This window comes from Ochlerotatus camptorhynchus, unplaced genomic scaffold (genome assembly GCF_037179485.1).
Source record: "Ochlerotatus camptorhynchus isolate MF236.1 unplaced genomic scaffold, CSIRO-AGI_Acam_v1.1 ptg000626l, whole genome shotgun sequence".
Lineage (NCBI taxonomy): Eukaryota > Metazoa > Arthropoda > Insecta > Diptera > Culicidae > Ochlerotatus > Ochlerotatus camptorhynchus.
Window position 1 is genome coordinate 2,134,784 of NW_027041105.1, and position 15,850 is coordinate 2,150,633.

Genomic DNA, 15,850 nt, shown 5'->3' on the forward strand with positions numbered 1-15,850 from the left:
TGAAATCAAAATGAGTTTTCATTATGATAGGAATTGCAAACTTTAATATCGATTTGCTTCCATTTTGTTAACCGACTTTGCTCTGGTAGGAGGACCAATCATCGTCCACACCGGAAAATAAGCAACTACGGTGAGCTGGGCACGTCGTAAGTATGTCATATGACAGCCCGCTGAAAATGGTTCTTGATAACGACCGGACTGGAAGAAGACAAAGAAGTGCGCTGTGGATTGACTAGCTGGAACGCGACCTGTGGAGCCTTCGCAGACAGCGTGGCAGGCTACGTGCTGACATGGATCAAGTGGGATGGAAGACGACTTCTATGTACAGCAAAGAACACTTGAACCTTAGCCTAACTGGTAAAGTAAGGTATAGCGAACCAGCTAAGCTAGCTACTGAAACCCCACTGTTACGACTGTTACTGAGAAAAATAAGATAAAAAATGACGAACTGATTTATTTGAAAACCCGGCTTTCTCATACTTTCTAGCAAATCTTCCGTTGGCCTCCCCGTGCATTAAACCGTTATTATTGAAGCGTATTTTGTTTTGGAAATCCTTAATATACTTGTACTATGCACATTTGTCGCAGATTATACTGCCCTTTGAGATCATATCATGAATACTTTTGTCGTGGCAAACAATATGAACCAGTTTGAGGTTCCCAAGCGTGAAAAGCTCGATAAAATAAGTTATCACAGAAAGTTTCTTACCCCTACGGTTATGTATTTTACAGATTGCATCCGCCTCGTTTTCTATAACACGCCTGACGTTTTCCACAATCGACGGCAGCACCGAGCGGCTTATCTCGACCTGATGATCCAAATTCCACACTTGGAACAGAATCATGTTTTCCTTGCTCGCATACGGATTGATAACATGCGCTCTGTACTTACATTGCCCTTCGTTCCACAGTCCCATGCAAGGGAAATCCCCTTTGGTATTGCAAAGAGCCACCCGGTACTTCCCGATTGCGTTACCATCGGTCTCTAGCGATTGTTTTATCGCCAGTTTCAAGCGTTTTGGCAAAATCCTCGGCGCGTCCACTTCGTCCTCTTGGTTTTGATTGTGCTGCTCATTAGTTAGTACCAAGTTTGAAACCTCACCACCAGTCTCTGCCGCCAACCGCTGCGGATGGCCCCGGTCGAATATACAGCTAAAATAATCGAAACCGCTCAACAGTTGACGGAACAGGTCCAGCATTTCGTCAATCAGCTCCTTGGCCATCGCATTCTGCCGGTAGATGGCACACTTTGTCAGCTCGTCCTTCGTCTTGTAGAAGTAGCCTCGGATGCGGTCCTGACCGCGACGTTGCATGATTTCCTCTTTGGTACGACCAGATTTTTCATCGATTCCTTAAATTGAGGAGGGAGGGGGTGCATTACTAGACTTTAAAGGGTGTGTTGCAGTGTTAGTAAAATTAGTGGTAAGCATTGTTGTAACGTTATTTCGCTGTTAATACATTTTATTTGTTGTACATAAATAACCCTGATTAGCATGCGTTCTATGTTTCATGATAATAGATGCTAATTAAAAACACTTTATACAAAGACTTGCGGATGTAAAAACAGTAGAACTAGCAACCAGCGAAAATAACAACAAAAGCTACTTAAAAACTGGCCTCACTGCAAATCATGCAAACTTCACATGAACGCTTGATAATGTTTGTTTTGATATCGTAGAAAAAAATGTTCGCTTCAACGTCATCAGGCAACCTTTTTTTTTAATCGAAAAAATCATCCAACGCGTTATAAATCAGTGGAAATGAACTGTTTTTATAAACTGGGACTCATGTGAATGGCTGACTCGCTGGGTAAATGTTCTGGTCATAACTCCAAATTCATTTTGATATGACGCCAATGAGTAGTTCTGAAAAAAAAGCGGACCTCTAAGCTCAGTTTCAAGAACTGAACAATTTTATGGATGTTCCGGATCTTAATGGTGAAACATCTCGTGGTCCCAAGGGTCCATTTTCCGGTCACAACTCCTATATTCTGACATCTATGAGTGATTTTGAAAGATCAGAAGAGCTGTATGATCAGTTTCATGAATTTACTTCTTTAAGGGATGATTTGGATACTATGGAGGGCCATTTCGTGGACTCAAGAGTCAATTTTCCGATCACAACTCCGAATTCATATTGATAAGATGTCAATTAATGGTTTTGAAAAGAACAAAAACCGTGATCAATTTCATGAATTGAAAACTTCCAAAACAAACCAAATTCCGGTCATAACTTCACATAGTTATGATAAGACTTTTATGAGAGGTTTCGAAAAAAAAACCCTGATGGCTTAGGATCAGCTTCAGTTAAAATTTAACCAGAATATTTTTGAGAATAACTCAACGGTGAACCTCAAGTGGTAGAATCTGGCATTGAGTTATTGTTTCCTCAATTTTGGGTATTTTTTTTCTTACTGTGTGGTGAGGAAGCAAGTGATGCTCAGCACCCGCCTGTTTTCAAATACAACAATGACGCGTTTTACTACACACTTAGAAATAACTATTTTTACATGAGACATAATCCATCTTTGACGTAAATTATGGAACGTAAACAAACATGTCATGTAAATATAAGTGTTCCTAAACCGAAGCATACGCAACTCGACGAAAAGTACGCTTTTTTTTTCCTTTGGTTTGTTTTTTTCCGTCGATCTTGTTTTCCGTGCTGAGCACCAATGCTACCGACGTGCCAGGAAGGCAGCTCCCACACCTGGACCCTACATATCGACCCATCAACTCATGAACCGGGGACCAACGGCTTTACTTCCCATCCGAAGGAAGGCGTGATCAGAGATGTTATGCCTCAGAACATCCCGGCAGCGCCGACTGGGATTGAACCCAGGCCTGCTGGGGTGAGAGGTAATCACGCTTACCACTGCACCACCGGCGCCGTTAAAAAGTACGCTTGATTGAATTAATTTTCTCGAGTTTTACGTAGTGTGTACTACAAATGTGGGATTCTGGATTATACCTAGAAGGAGCGGATAAAAGACGAAGAGGAAGCCAAGCGGCTGGTGTTGGTAAAGGAAAAAAAAAAACATTTGGAAGAATAAGGGAGTTGTGAGCACGGCAGACAGCGGAAGCAAAACTTAAGAATTCATAAAAAATGTTGCCATCATAAAATTTTATTGTGATTATAACTTGTTTTACTGGTTCTCGGCTCAGCGGAGTCCTTTTGGACATTTGAGCATTAACAAATAAAATGATTGAAAAAAAAATGGTTCTTGTTACTTATACTGCCGCAAGCCGAGAAAAAACGCGATTGAAGTTTGCTTCGCTCCATTGCTTCAAACACACTACGAAAAAGACATGTAAATTCCATAGACCGACACATGCCAGCAGCCCTTTTGACATAAGAATCAGTTGAAAAGGACGCGAAAATAAACTCAATCAAACGCACTTTTCGTCGAGTTGCATATGTTTCAGTTTCAGGACACTTAATTTTACATGCCATGTTTGCTTACGTTCCATGATTTACGTCAAAGCTGAATTACGCCTCGTGTAAAAATAATAATTTCTAAGTGTGAATGAAATGGGACAACCCGTTCTGCTGTTTTTCCAAACTTTTGCGGAACAAAGTTGGTGAGTTCATCCAGCATATGAAAATATGGGTGATAAGCTATCATTTCCATTGAAAATCTCAGTTTTGACAAAAACGCAAATGGGACCGACTTGCGATGAGCGGCAGTATAGCTCTGATAAACAACAGTTGAGTCGCATGAAGCATTTAAAAAGTTCATTATCTAAGTAAATGCTGTTTAGTAGTTGAAAAGCACGTTTCATGTTTATGTTATTCAGCAATATTTTTTGGTTGTCTAAAAGCCGTCAAATGAGTAATAATACTCACTTTAAAAACAATGTCCTACAGAGTGAGAAAGTTGTATTACATACCTGAAAATGTTTGTTGGTTATCTTCTTCGATTAGATATATATAAAGATTCACAGTTTGTATTGTTTGTACTTAAAATGTTCAACAGTCACTCTAGAATGTCCAGGAACAAATTCAATAACCGAGTTCAAATAATCAATCATCCATCGATGGGTAACCATTAGGTCCCTAATTCTGTCGCACAGCAATTGACAAGCACATCGGTTTTATCGTTGTGCCCTCGTTTTATTCGATGCAACCTACGTGAGAACGTCGACAAACAACACCAAAGTAAAGCAAGAGCCAACAGGAGCAATGACCAAATGATAAAAGATAACCATACATAAAACAATAATATTGATAAACTGCTTTCCCCGTACTATATATTAACACACACACGGCTTCTTCTTTTTCTAGGATTTTTACGCTTCTGCAGCGTTTTGCCGGCTCACAACTTAGTGTTCAAGAGCTAGAGATTTTTGTAAATTATGTGGCTAGCCCAATGATACTCCAGGGAAATCGAGAAAATTTCCAACCCGAATGATTTGGTCGACCGAACCGGGAAACGAACCCATCTCCTCCGGTTTGGTAATGCCGTGCCTTTACTGACTAGGCTATCTGAGGTCCCCCACACACGCTTGTATGAATGATGGTATTTCCGGGTGCCAGGAAGCAGGAAGATTCATTGAGTGCCATGATCGAGTGCAGCAAAACCCAACGACACGGGACGACCGACAGTGGAGTGGGTGGTAACAAGGCTCATCAAACAGCTATAAACATCATCGGTGCGTGGGAGTTGGTTTCTCCCCAAACACAGACCGCCACAGACAGACAGACACGTCGCCGCCGGAAAGTGTGCAAGCAAATGGCTATGGAGCAATGTTTGAAATCCAAACAATAAACAAAATATTTCAGCAATAATCATCGAAATTAATTCAACAGCACGATTCCATGCTGTTGTCGCAACCCCTTCTCGTCTGATGATGGAGAGCAACCTGATCGAAGTGCAAACGGAAGATTTTATCGGCCGTACGCAGAAAAGCGAACGCCTGATACGGATCTACCGGTTGTATTTGTTTGAATTTTATGTTGAACCGATAGGAACACATTAGCCAAATGACTGCAGAGATATTCTCTGGACGCTTTGAATGAACTTAAATATGTTACGACAAGAAAAATACATTCCCATTCACATGTTTCCAACTTTTCGTTTCACATAAAAGCACGTTCCGCTCGAATCTAACGTAGCATTTTGTTCTGTATAAGCTTCTGTGAATGAGTTTGGTGCTAATTTTTTGCACAATTCAATCGCTCACGTTGTTGCCGAAAATTTTGCTTGCCCACCCGGACACGCTGCTATACTTTTGGTAATTATTAATTTTATTTACGTTTTAAGCTGACATTCCGTGGGCCATTTAACTTTGTTATGCAATGTGGGTGAGGAAACTTTCCGTATGGAAGTCATTTGTATGTTATCAAAACGGTCAGAGTTGCATAATTGGGAACAAGAATATGGGAAACATGTTTGCAATACACAGCTATCAGGGTTTGTTCGATTGGAGTGATTATCGCAATGTTTGTGGTAAAGTTTTCACACAACACATGCTAAAAGTTAGCGGATTCACTTTTTGCCATAAGCAAGAGGTAGAAGATCAAATAAATTAAATGCTAAGTTAAAGTATCACACGAACTAGCACATCCTCATGGTGTTCACCTATTTGAATTGCACCAAGGCAGATGCCTCAGGCGTTTGGTAGTTGACTTCTGAAAAGATAATGAAATAATGATCAGTGATAAATATCCGATTCCGAATGCTAATCACAGAAACTCCAGCTGTCATAGGTAGACGTCCAGATTTGGAATTTTGATTATTTACCTGCAGAATTCTACCAATTAATAATTTTGAACTAATTTCAAAATTTAGAGTGGAAAAACAAAACTTTTTCAATTTGGCAATCGAACCTTCAAGCCAAACACTGTCGAATGCATTTTCTATGTCTAGAAGAGCAACCCTAGTTGAGCAGCCTTCAGATTTGTTTGAACGGATCAAATTGGTAAATCGTAAGAGTTGATGAGTAAAGCCTGTTCACGTTAAATTTTGGACGCTAAGAAAGTGTCGGGAAAAAAATTACACATAATACAACAACACCGATTGTTTATTTCAGTAAAGTTGAGTTTTGTCGATATCAAGCGTAGCTTATTTGAATGTTAATTCTTTTGTCTGTAAAATTCTCGAACTTTCTATGGGATACCCGTCGTCAGGTTCCGTACAGTATCCTCAGATACCTTAGTGGCGGCGTGCCTCCATATCCTCTTGGAATCATTGATGCTATTTGCTTTCCTCTTTGTTTCGAACAGTTTCCGCTTAACCAGAGCCCAGTACCTATTGGACGAAATCCGGACAGTTTGGCGGATTGGCTGTTTTTGGCACGTATTTGAGCTCTTGTGCATTATACCATTCCAGGACGGATTTTACATAGTGATAACAAGTTAGGTAAGACCAAAACAGAGCTGGAGTGTCGTGGCTTCTGATGAATGGTAGCAACCGCGTTTTCCAACATTCTTTCTCGTACACATATTTGTTGATAGGGCCGGTAGGGATGAACCTTTTGGATTTCAGGCCGCAACTACATATGACCTGCCAAACCAAATACTTTATGGGGAATTTATAAAGCTTCTTTGTCCGGAAACACTCGGCAACGGCTTTGCATTGCATTGCAGTATACAAAACCAAACCCGGAAGCTGTTGAAAGTCTTCGAGCAGGTAAGTTTCGTCGTCCATTATGAGCTTGCTTGAGCTTTAGCTTGAGCTTGGATGACCGTACATTTCAGTAGTTACTACTCCGTGATTGACAAGAACCAGCGAAATTGCACATAGATCCAAACGAATGGGGCCTGGGATGAGCTATCCATTCTCTATGTACACGTTTCGAAGGTTCAATACTTTATATGGTCAATAACGGCGCCGGCCACGTCCTTACGGTCATCGGGGGAAGGGAAGGATTGTTAGTTCGACAACCGTTGTTACTAGAGACCGAATACACCTCTGCATCTCCACGGTTGTCACAGGAGGGACGTTTTGTTAGTAGGGAGGATAAATGAGATCTGGAATCACTTTGGAAAGTGACGCGATCTTTTAAAGCCTGACAATAAAATTATGCAATCCTACGAGCACAATTGTGTAAGGGGCTTGGGATTAAACCCTTGATTTTCTGCCCCGTAAGCAAAAACGGCTACCATTAGGCCACCGGGCCCACTTTTATCACATAAGACTAATACGACCGACAAAAAAAAACACATATAAACAAATGGCTTACAAAATGGAGAGACAATCAGCGAACCATAAGCGCCAGTTAGCTGAGGCAAAGTGAGAAGCGCTGTGTCTTGCAACCTCCGAAGTAATACGATTACGGTCAAGGTGTCCAAGGCTTCTTGAAGCTTTCCTAAATCTTACTATACATACATACATAGTCATAAATAAATAAATAAATCAATAAATAAATTAATACATTCATACATACATACACATACTTATAAATGCACATAAACATACACACATACATATACATATACATACCCAACACATATACATTATTTGGCAACCTTGTCTACCCGGAATCAGGGATGTGCTGCAATGCCTGAGCCGACCCTAAAGACCCATCGTCATCACAAATACTTTCAAACTCTTGACAGCTCAATTTGCGCCAAAATTACTACCAATCTGATTTCAATATACACTCAGGTCTTTTTTTACACGGGGGATACGTACCGTGTAAAAAAAAAACCGTGTAAAAAAAAACCTACGAGATTTTGATTTTTCGCATGCTTAAACGTTTTTAAAAAATCGGATTTTGATGCCATTTATAATTAAATCATGATATGGTCCATATAGACATATTTAAAAAATTTCTGTATTTACACCAAAAATTGGTATTTTTTTCAAAGTATGCCCTTCGATTACAAATAGCTTGAAACGGATAATGTGATTCAAATCAAGTCGATAGGTTGTATCGTTGTCGAGAAATCGTTAAAAACGTACCGTGTAAATCGTGGAAAACCGTGTAAAAAAAACCGTGTAAAAAAAACCGCGTAAAAAAACCGTGTAAAAAAAGACTTCAGTGTACTCGGTGATTTCTCAGTTAACACTTGTTAAGCCACGCAGTCAGTTCATTTTGGTTTTAGATCCCTTATTGCTTTTACGAACAGGAATGGATTTTGAGAGAGATAATAACGGAACACGTTTTTGGTTATTAAAAATCCCAGGGGATGAAAATTGTCTTTTTGGGTCGATTGTTCATCAAGTTTTCGGGATACCCCCGAGACACAAACTCTATGCTTTGTACTGTCTACAAATGAGACAAGCAGCCGTCGAAGAAATTCGCAGAAATATGGAATACTACTTCGTAACACTTTCTGAATTCGCTATGGAAATCATAAAGCCTGGTATTACCATCAAGGAAAAGGTGCATATCTACATGGAAAATTTACAAAGACCAGTATTTTGGGGAGGAGCAGAATCAATTTCAGCCCTTTCTAATCACTTCAAGGCAATTATTGTTATTCATCAGAGTGACGGTGAGGTCGAATTCGTTCCCACAAATTACGATACTACTGCTGCTCCACGGTACCATTTATTCTATCGTGGCGTCTTGAATTCAAGAACCCACTATGACAGCGTGGTGTGCTTCAGGCCTCATGCGCTAGATTTAGTTCCTCCAACTGGCTATCAATCCGAAAGAATTCGCACCCTGGAGTCTGATGCTTTGTTAGTTCGGTTTAACGGTCCAAACTCTTCCGTTTGTTCTGTAATGCATCAGTTGTGTGGTAGTTTGCCATCTGAGGAGACTCTAACTATCGTTAGATATTTGATAGCCGAGGAAATTGAGAGACACCCCGACTCTATAGTTCAATCGTGTGGGTTACCCTATGAATCACAGGAGGAGGTATCCCATTTTGTATTCCTGCTACGTATAGGATGCCAGGACGGAGGCATGGCCACGCTTGTTGTGCTTTCTGCGCTGTTTGGAATAAGAATATATGTCCATAGTCCTTCACGGAATACTTTCCGTTACGATCCAGCAGCCCGTGACCCTGTTCTCACTATACATACGTACTTGAAGATTTGGACAGTATTACTGGTGCTTATGGCAGCATCTTGGCCTTACATCGATACTCTGAAGCCTCTGATTCACGCTGTCGGCGTCTTCCTGATCCACTGATAGTGGCACAAAAGCTAGCGCGTAAAGAGATTTCCGATTCACAGCTGACTCAACATCTTCCGGTCCTGATTGACGCAAAACATGGTATCCGCTTCGCATCATGGAACCTTAACGGTTTTCGAAAAGTGAGTAAGCGTGAAACTATTGACGCTGCATTGCTGGTTCAGAGAGTCATTGTTGCAGCTCTACAGGAGGTTAACTTGGATTGCCAAATGATGAGTACTGCGAATTATCGATGGATCCTGGGGCATCCTGCATCCAGCAGGAAGCGTGGCTTAGCCATTCTTATACGACACGGTGTTGATATGGAGATTATAAAATACGATGATGCTGGACCATCCCTACAGTGTTTAGAGGTTTCTTACAAGGTATGATAAAGAATAATATACCATAAGTTATTATTAACTTCATTTATATATTGTATCTCATTCTATGTAGATTGGATCTGCTCGACGGTGCTTGTTAGTAATAAACGTTCATGGTCCAAATCGAAACGCTGAATGTTTCTTCGCAGAACTAGGTAGATTGTTATGCCAACAGTCTGACACTCGTTACTTGATCGTCGCCGGAGATTTTAACAGCCATTTGACTAATGTCAACCTGACTGCAGATGAAGCTCTCCTTATTGGTAGTTTTGCAGGTCATGAACAATTCAATGAAAATGGTCAACAGATGAGGATGTTTTTGAGTTTGTACTCCATGGCTGTTCGATCAACACAACACAACTAAAACAACAGCTTCAAGTGGACGGGGGGTAATGACTTTTCCAGAAGTCAGGTTGATCATTTACTTACTCATTTCAATTCCAAACTATATTTGAGAAAGATGTGCTGTGTTCGACCAGGTACAGTTTCAACTGATTATAAGCTATTAATTTGTAATATAATCGAGACTCGTACTAATACACCCACTCCTGATGATCGAGGGACTATATCATTCAAGGCATCAAAGGAGAAGATACAAGGATCAGCATCTGCTGTATTGGCAAAAACGTCACCTATTCCACCGGATAGAGTCTGCCGATTGGCTTTCGCCAAGGTTAAGAAACTCTTGTTCTGGGCAAATCGATCTTTTAATCCAAAATGGACTTATAAGCTCGCTGAGGCAAATGAAGAGTATAGAAAAGCTTTGAGAAACTTCGAAGAGAAAGAGATCGAGAAGTTCTTTCGAGACTTTAACCAGTACCCAGCCGGAGAAAGGATGAATCGCACTTTCAGGTATCTTAAGAGGTTCAATAAGAAGAACAAACGTCGGTCGAATAGGGTTCAAATTCGTTTGGATGAGTGGATACCTAATAGCTCTGGTCCCTCAATGATTCCTGGAAATCTGCCTGAAGATTCTACAAGTGTCGTTTCTAACCCTCCTACCTTTAGTGAGGTGCAGCAGATCATCAACAGTATGAAGAACGGGAAGTCTCCTGGAATAGATGGTCTCTATTCCGAATTTTTCAAATACTGCGATGAGCGAACGATTCAAGAGCTCCACAGCCTTCTAGTGAGAGTTAGGAACGAAAACAAGTTGCCCGAGGAGTGGAAGAGAGTTCTGGTAGTTCCAATACCAAAGGTTAGGAACGCTAAATCGGTGGATGAGTATAGGCGTATTAGCCTAAGCTGCACAGCATATAAGGTGTATGCGTCTTGGATTCTACAGAAACTTCAAGGATCAATTGAGTCAATAGGACTTCACCAAGCTGCATTTCTTCCGGAACGGTCAACAACTGATCACTTACATGTGTTGCAGAGGATTCTGCAGGAACGATGGAATGGTGGGAGACCTCTTCTATTGATGTCCCTTGACATTGAAAAGGCGTTCGATCAAGTGTCTCTTGATGCACTACCTGCCATTTTAAGAGGTATGTTTTATTGATGTGAATGACATATGCTAAATCTGATTTAACCTCTGGTTTCCTCTCCTTTTCTTCTCCCTTTCAAGGCAAGGGTGTTTCGGACCTCTTCATAAATCGGATTATGGATTGTCTTAAGCGAACCCCACACGGTAAGAAATATTGTCAATACTTACAAGTATTGACAATAATATTGATGATGTGAATACAGAAATATTGTCAATACCGATGTATTGACGTCAATATAAAATGTATTGACAATACGATTATTGTCAATAAAAGCAATCGTGTACGGTCCACATTAGAGATGAACAGCAGCAAGTGTTGTGGGGAGGGCAGCTGTCGCGACCTTTCCACCGCAGAAGGGGCATCAAGCAAGGTTGTCCCTTATCACCATTCATCTTTAACTTGCTGATGGAATCTGTGCTCGAGTCAGTTGAGGATGAAATAGAGAATCTGAAACTGAATCAGTCGGAGTGTTTTACGCTTCCCATGATTTTAGCGTTTGCGGACGATCTAATAATCATTGCGACATCGAAGGAGGATGTTGAGAAAATTTATTCGAAGCTGCGGACTCAACCTGAATGAGAAAAAGTGTAAGGCACTTATACGAGAGCCAAATGGCGAGGCTTTTTCGGAACGTACGGGGCAACGTACAAGACGACAGAACCTCTGCGATACTTGGGGGTATACTTAACCTCCAGATTAGAATGGCCAATGACTACGCGCACGAGATGCCGAAATGCAGTTCGTATCTCTAAAGCCGTTATGCAATTTCTTAAAAAGTATCAACCAGACTGGAGAATTGGGCGAATCATCTATGAAACTGTTATAGCACCTGTTATGCTGTACGGCACACGGGTTGCCGTACTAACGAAATACAGTCGAAAATCGATACGGGGATACGAACAACAAATCGTGAAAGGGATGTCCGTTCTATGTAGCAGTTCGGATGGATCTGAACTTCCACGGTCTGTAAAGCAATTGCTGCAGAAACGGTGGATCACCAAGAAGGTACGCATGTACCAGATGCGGTGGTGGGGCCATGTACGGAGACGACCCTCATCTCATCCACTACGCAGTGCAGCTCGTCTGAGAGCACAACATTTGCGTCGCTGCAGACCTAGTTTTACTTGGTGGGACAGTATCCATCAAACAATACAACGCTACGGCGATCTTACATACGAGCAATGGAAGGAACTAGCGATGAACAAGGAGGCATTTCACAAAAAGTTACTTGAAATCTACAATCAGGAAGAATCCGATTCCAGTGATTGGGGTATGGCCCTGAGAGATGAAAAAAAAGAGTCACTGTATGTTTATTAACAGTCTCCTTTTCTTTTTCAGAAACCACGCCAACCTCCGGGTAAAAAGCTCATCCGAACGTCAAGTTAAGATGTATAATTTTAACTTTGCACTTTTGCTGATAACACTGCTGATACCATTTCTTCATCTGTTTTATTTTTCTATACACTGACGAAACTCCAATTTTCTGATTGCCATTCAACAACTTGACTAACAACTGACAGACCGTCAGTGATGACTTTGTCGGTAAGTTTCGTCGTCCATTATGATACAAGAAAATGTTTGCAATAACTGGGTGAAAAGCTCCTTAGCACGACTTTTTACAGTGAAATTTTGCCTATCACTACGATTGGGCACCTTTTTCACTTTGTAAGCCTTCAGCCCATGCCTGTGTTTCACTTTTGTACACATGATTTTGATTTTCCATCTTTGCGAGCCACATTACGAACTGAAAGGTGTGGATGTTTTTCAATAATGGCTACCTCCTTCTGGTGAATTTTTCGAGAGCAGTTTTAGCTTTTTGGCGAGATCCCGTATCGACAACGTTGGATTTTGCTGCCTTTCTTACAAAATGTGTTTGCGTACTTCCACTTGATTCGACGCCATTTTACCAAACTGAACAAGAATGTAAATATGTTGTACCACGAAATAACGTAGAGAGCTTCAGCTGTGATATACGTGAACCGTTTCAGCGGCTAGTGAACTATTTCATAAACTACACTGAAAGAAAAGTGTCCAAAATTTAACGTGGACAGGCTTTACATATACCGTTTTAGTACCACAAATGTGAGTTTATCTTCCTGTCAGCAGGTGTACAAGGTCACTGACGATAAAAACATAAATAAAGCTCTAAAATGTCTAAAAAAGAACGAAATATTTAAATCCAAACATGTACCCATTTGTTATAATTCCAAAAACATTCTCGAAATCCAAGTTATCTGGAAAAAATTAGGTGTTGAAAATGTCGATACATAAATAAGGGTATTTACGTATTGTCGTCAATCTAAGCAGCGTCCGCACTTCTTTCAACAATTTCTCAGCGACAATTTGCTTAAATTTATCTGCTGCTTGCTATTCTATCCTATTCTATTTCAATCGACAACATTGTCAAAAAACGGTTTGAAAACGGTTTTACAACGGTCCAAGCTTATCAGGTGAGTGTGGCTATTGTCCGCAGTCTCCTTTTCTTTGGCAACCTTTCCACTTGAATTGCGTGTTAACTAGCAAATCAGGCATAACAGGATTGCGCAGTCGTAAAAATGTAATCATATTGAAGCTGATAGACTAAAGAATCGTTCAAATACATTCAGCGAAGTGTTTTGGTGAGAAAATACAGTGTAATAATCCTTTCTTCTGATGAACTATCCCAGATGTGGCTAAGAATCACCCTAAAAAGCTTAAACAAGCGAAATGAACGTTTAAATTTTGGTTGCCGCAAGCAGTCAATCAGTGCCGAAACCATCATTTACATAGCTAAAAAGAGTAGTATAGATTTATATTACTATGATGCACATAAATGGAGCGTCATATACCATACAAGTTTACATTATAGATCGTGTAAATTTGTGAGACATGTCATGCAATATTCCATATATTGTATGCAACTGTCCCCCTTTGTTTGCAACATTTCTTGCAAACTGCTAGTTTACGTAAAAGCGAAGACTACAAATCAAGAAGACTGGCAACTCTTCCCTTCTCCCATACAAATGTCAAGAGTCACTGATAACAGCGCCTCTGTCAATCAAAGGTGGAACCTTCTTCTTCTTCTTTCCTTTATTTAACTTCGGTCTCTGTTCCGCAATCTAGTGCCAATCACCGACGGACATCAATTGCCATCCATTGACGGCAATCGAATGTGCAGGAAGGCAGCTTCCACACCAGCGTAGGATAACGCACCCATTCACAAACACACATGGGCCGGGACCAACGGCTTTACTTCCCTTCCGAAGGAAGACGTGACCAGAGATTTTTATGCCTCAGAAAAATCCCACCGACCTCGGCTGGGATTGAACCCAGACCCATTGGGGTGTTAGAAAGCAGTCACGCTTACCACTACACCACCGGCGTCGGCAAGGTGGAACTTTGAAGTACCAGTGTTAGTGAGACTACACGTAAACAGTGACTCTGTGTGTGACCTAGTGTCACCGAAACGAATAATCATAACACTCGTTGTTGTTTTTGTTTTGCTCTACAAAATTTCACGGCGACTTGTATCCTAATCACAGCAAGCAGGTGGTTTTCCAACTCCAAACCGAAAAACTGTTATGGTGGATCAAGTGTAGAATTGAAACTCGGATCGATACCTAGTGAAAGTAACTTTTACTTGTGACCGGGAACCGAAATATTGTTTACATTGCCTGTTGTAGAAACTTCCACCACCGGTACCCACATCACGATACAACGTAAGGCGTAGGTAAATGGACTACAATCCCAAACAGTACGTATTGATAAAGTATATATTTCCATTTGAGATGTTGTCAGAACATGAAACCACCGGATAGTAATCCCCTGTATGGTTTAACAATTCTTGGAATCGACCAAACTTCTTCTGAGATAGAAAATTAATGATCGAGGAAGGTCCCACCATCATTGTGAATGGCATCATTGCCCTCATTCGGCAATTGCTGAAAATTGAACTAAGCACTGTTTCCATAGTTTTAATTTTCAGATCAAATTTACCTGCACATCTGTTTAATTTTAGCTGGAATTTCACTCGTTGTCAGCATAAACACGATTACAAGTACAAGTTTCATCGAAATATCCCGTAAAGAGTACCGGAAGCCACGATGTGCAGCCAACGCTTCTCGTGACTGACAATTAACCAGAAAATTGATTCCATTTCTACAAGATACTGGCCTAAGCCGGATTCATAGCCTTATAAGGTACAGTAGGGTAAGTTAAAACTGGTTTGTGGAAACAAGCTGCCAAAATCTATGTTATGAACTCGACTCGTTTTAAGAACACTTTGGTTCGTAATGGTTTCTTAAGAAGCAACACAAATATTTTATAATGCTATTGTAGCTTAAAAGCATTTACCCACTTGCTCCACCAGTTTTCACTTGCCACATTGTACCTTATTGCAAGTATTGTGAACTGAAATAAAACTATTCTTGGGGGTTGGGCTCAAAACGTTGTGAACTGAAACAAATCTGAAACAAGTTGTCGATGAAAGGCATCAATGGTTTTGTTGTTAGGCATTCGATGCTACTTTTTAGGTCGTCCACGTGGTTTTGATGTTTTATTTTAGAATTTAAAAAAAAATAGAAGCATGTTATCATAAATCGGCCCTTATGCACTCTTATTCAAGAATGGAAGTAATTACCTTTGACGATTTAGTCGGTTTCTTTTTGGGTTCGTATTCATCATCCAGTACTGTTGGTGTTGAGTGACCAGATGCCCATTCCTTGAGAATTCCGCGAGGCCTGGATGTTTTGCCTAATGTAAGAAAATAAAATATTAGGACTTGGAGATCACTAAAAAAATCATTACCTTCATCGATTTAGTTGATTTCGTTTTGACTGCAGGTTCATCATGCACTGGTGGTGCTGGGGTCAACATCTTAGAAAAAGTAACTAGGGTAGAGAGCTACTTCGGCCTAAGTGCCCATTTTGAGCCT

The 15,850-nt window shown here is 40.6% G+C and overlaps 1 pseudogene; it reads right to left on the bottom strand.

Annotated features, from left to right (window-relative positions):
* Positions 1–295: 295 nt before the first annotated feature.
* LOC135714212 (uncharacterized) lies at positions 296–15,302 on the bottom strand (annotated as a pseudogene).
* Between the last annotated feature and the right edge of the window lie 548 nt (positions 15,303–15,850).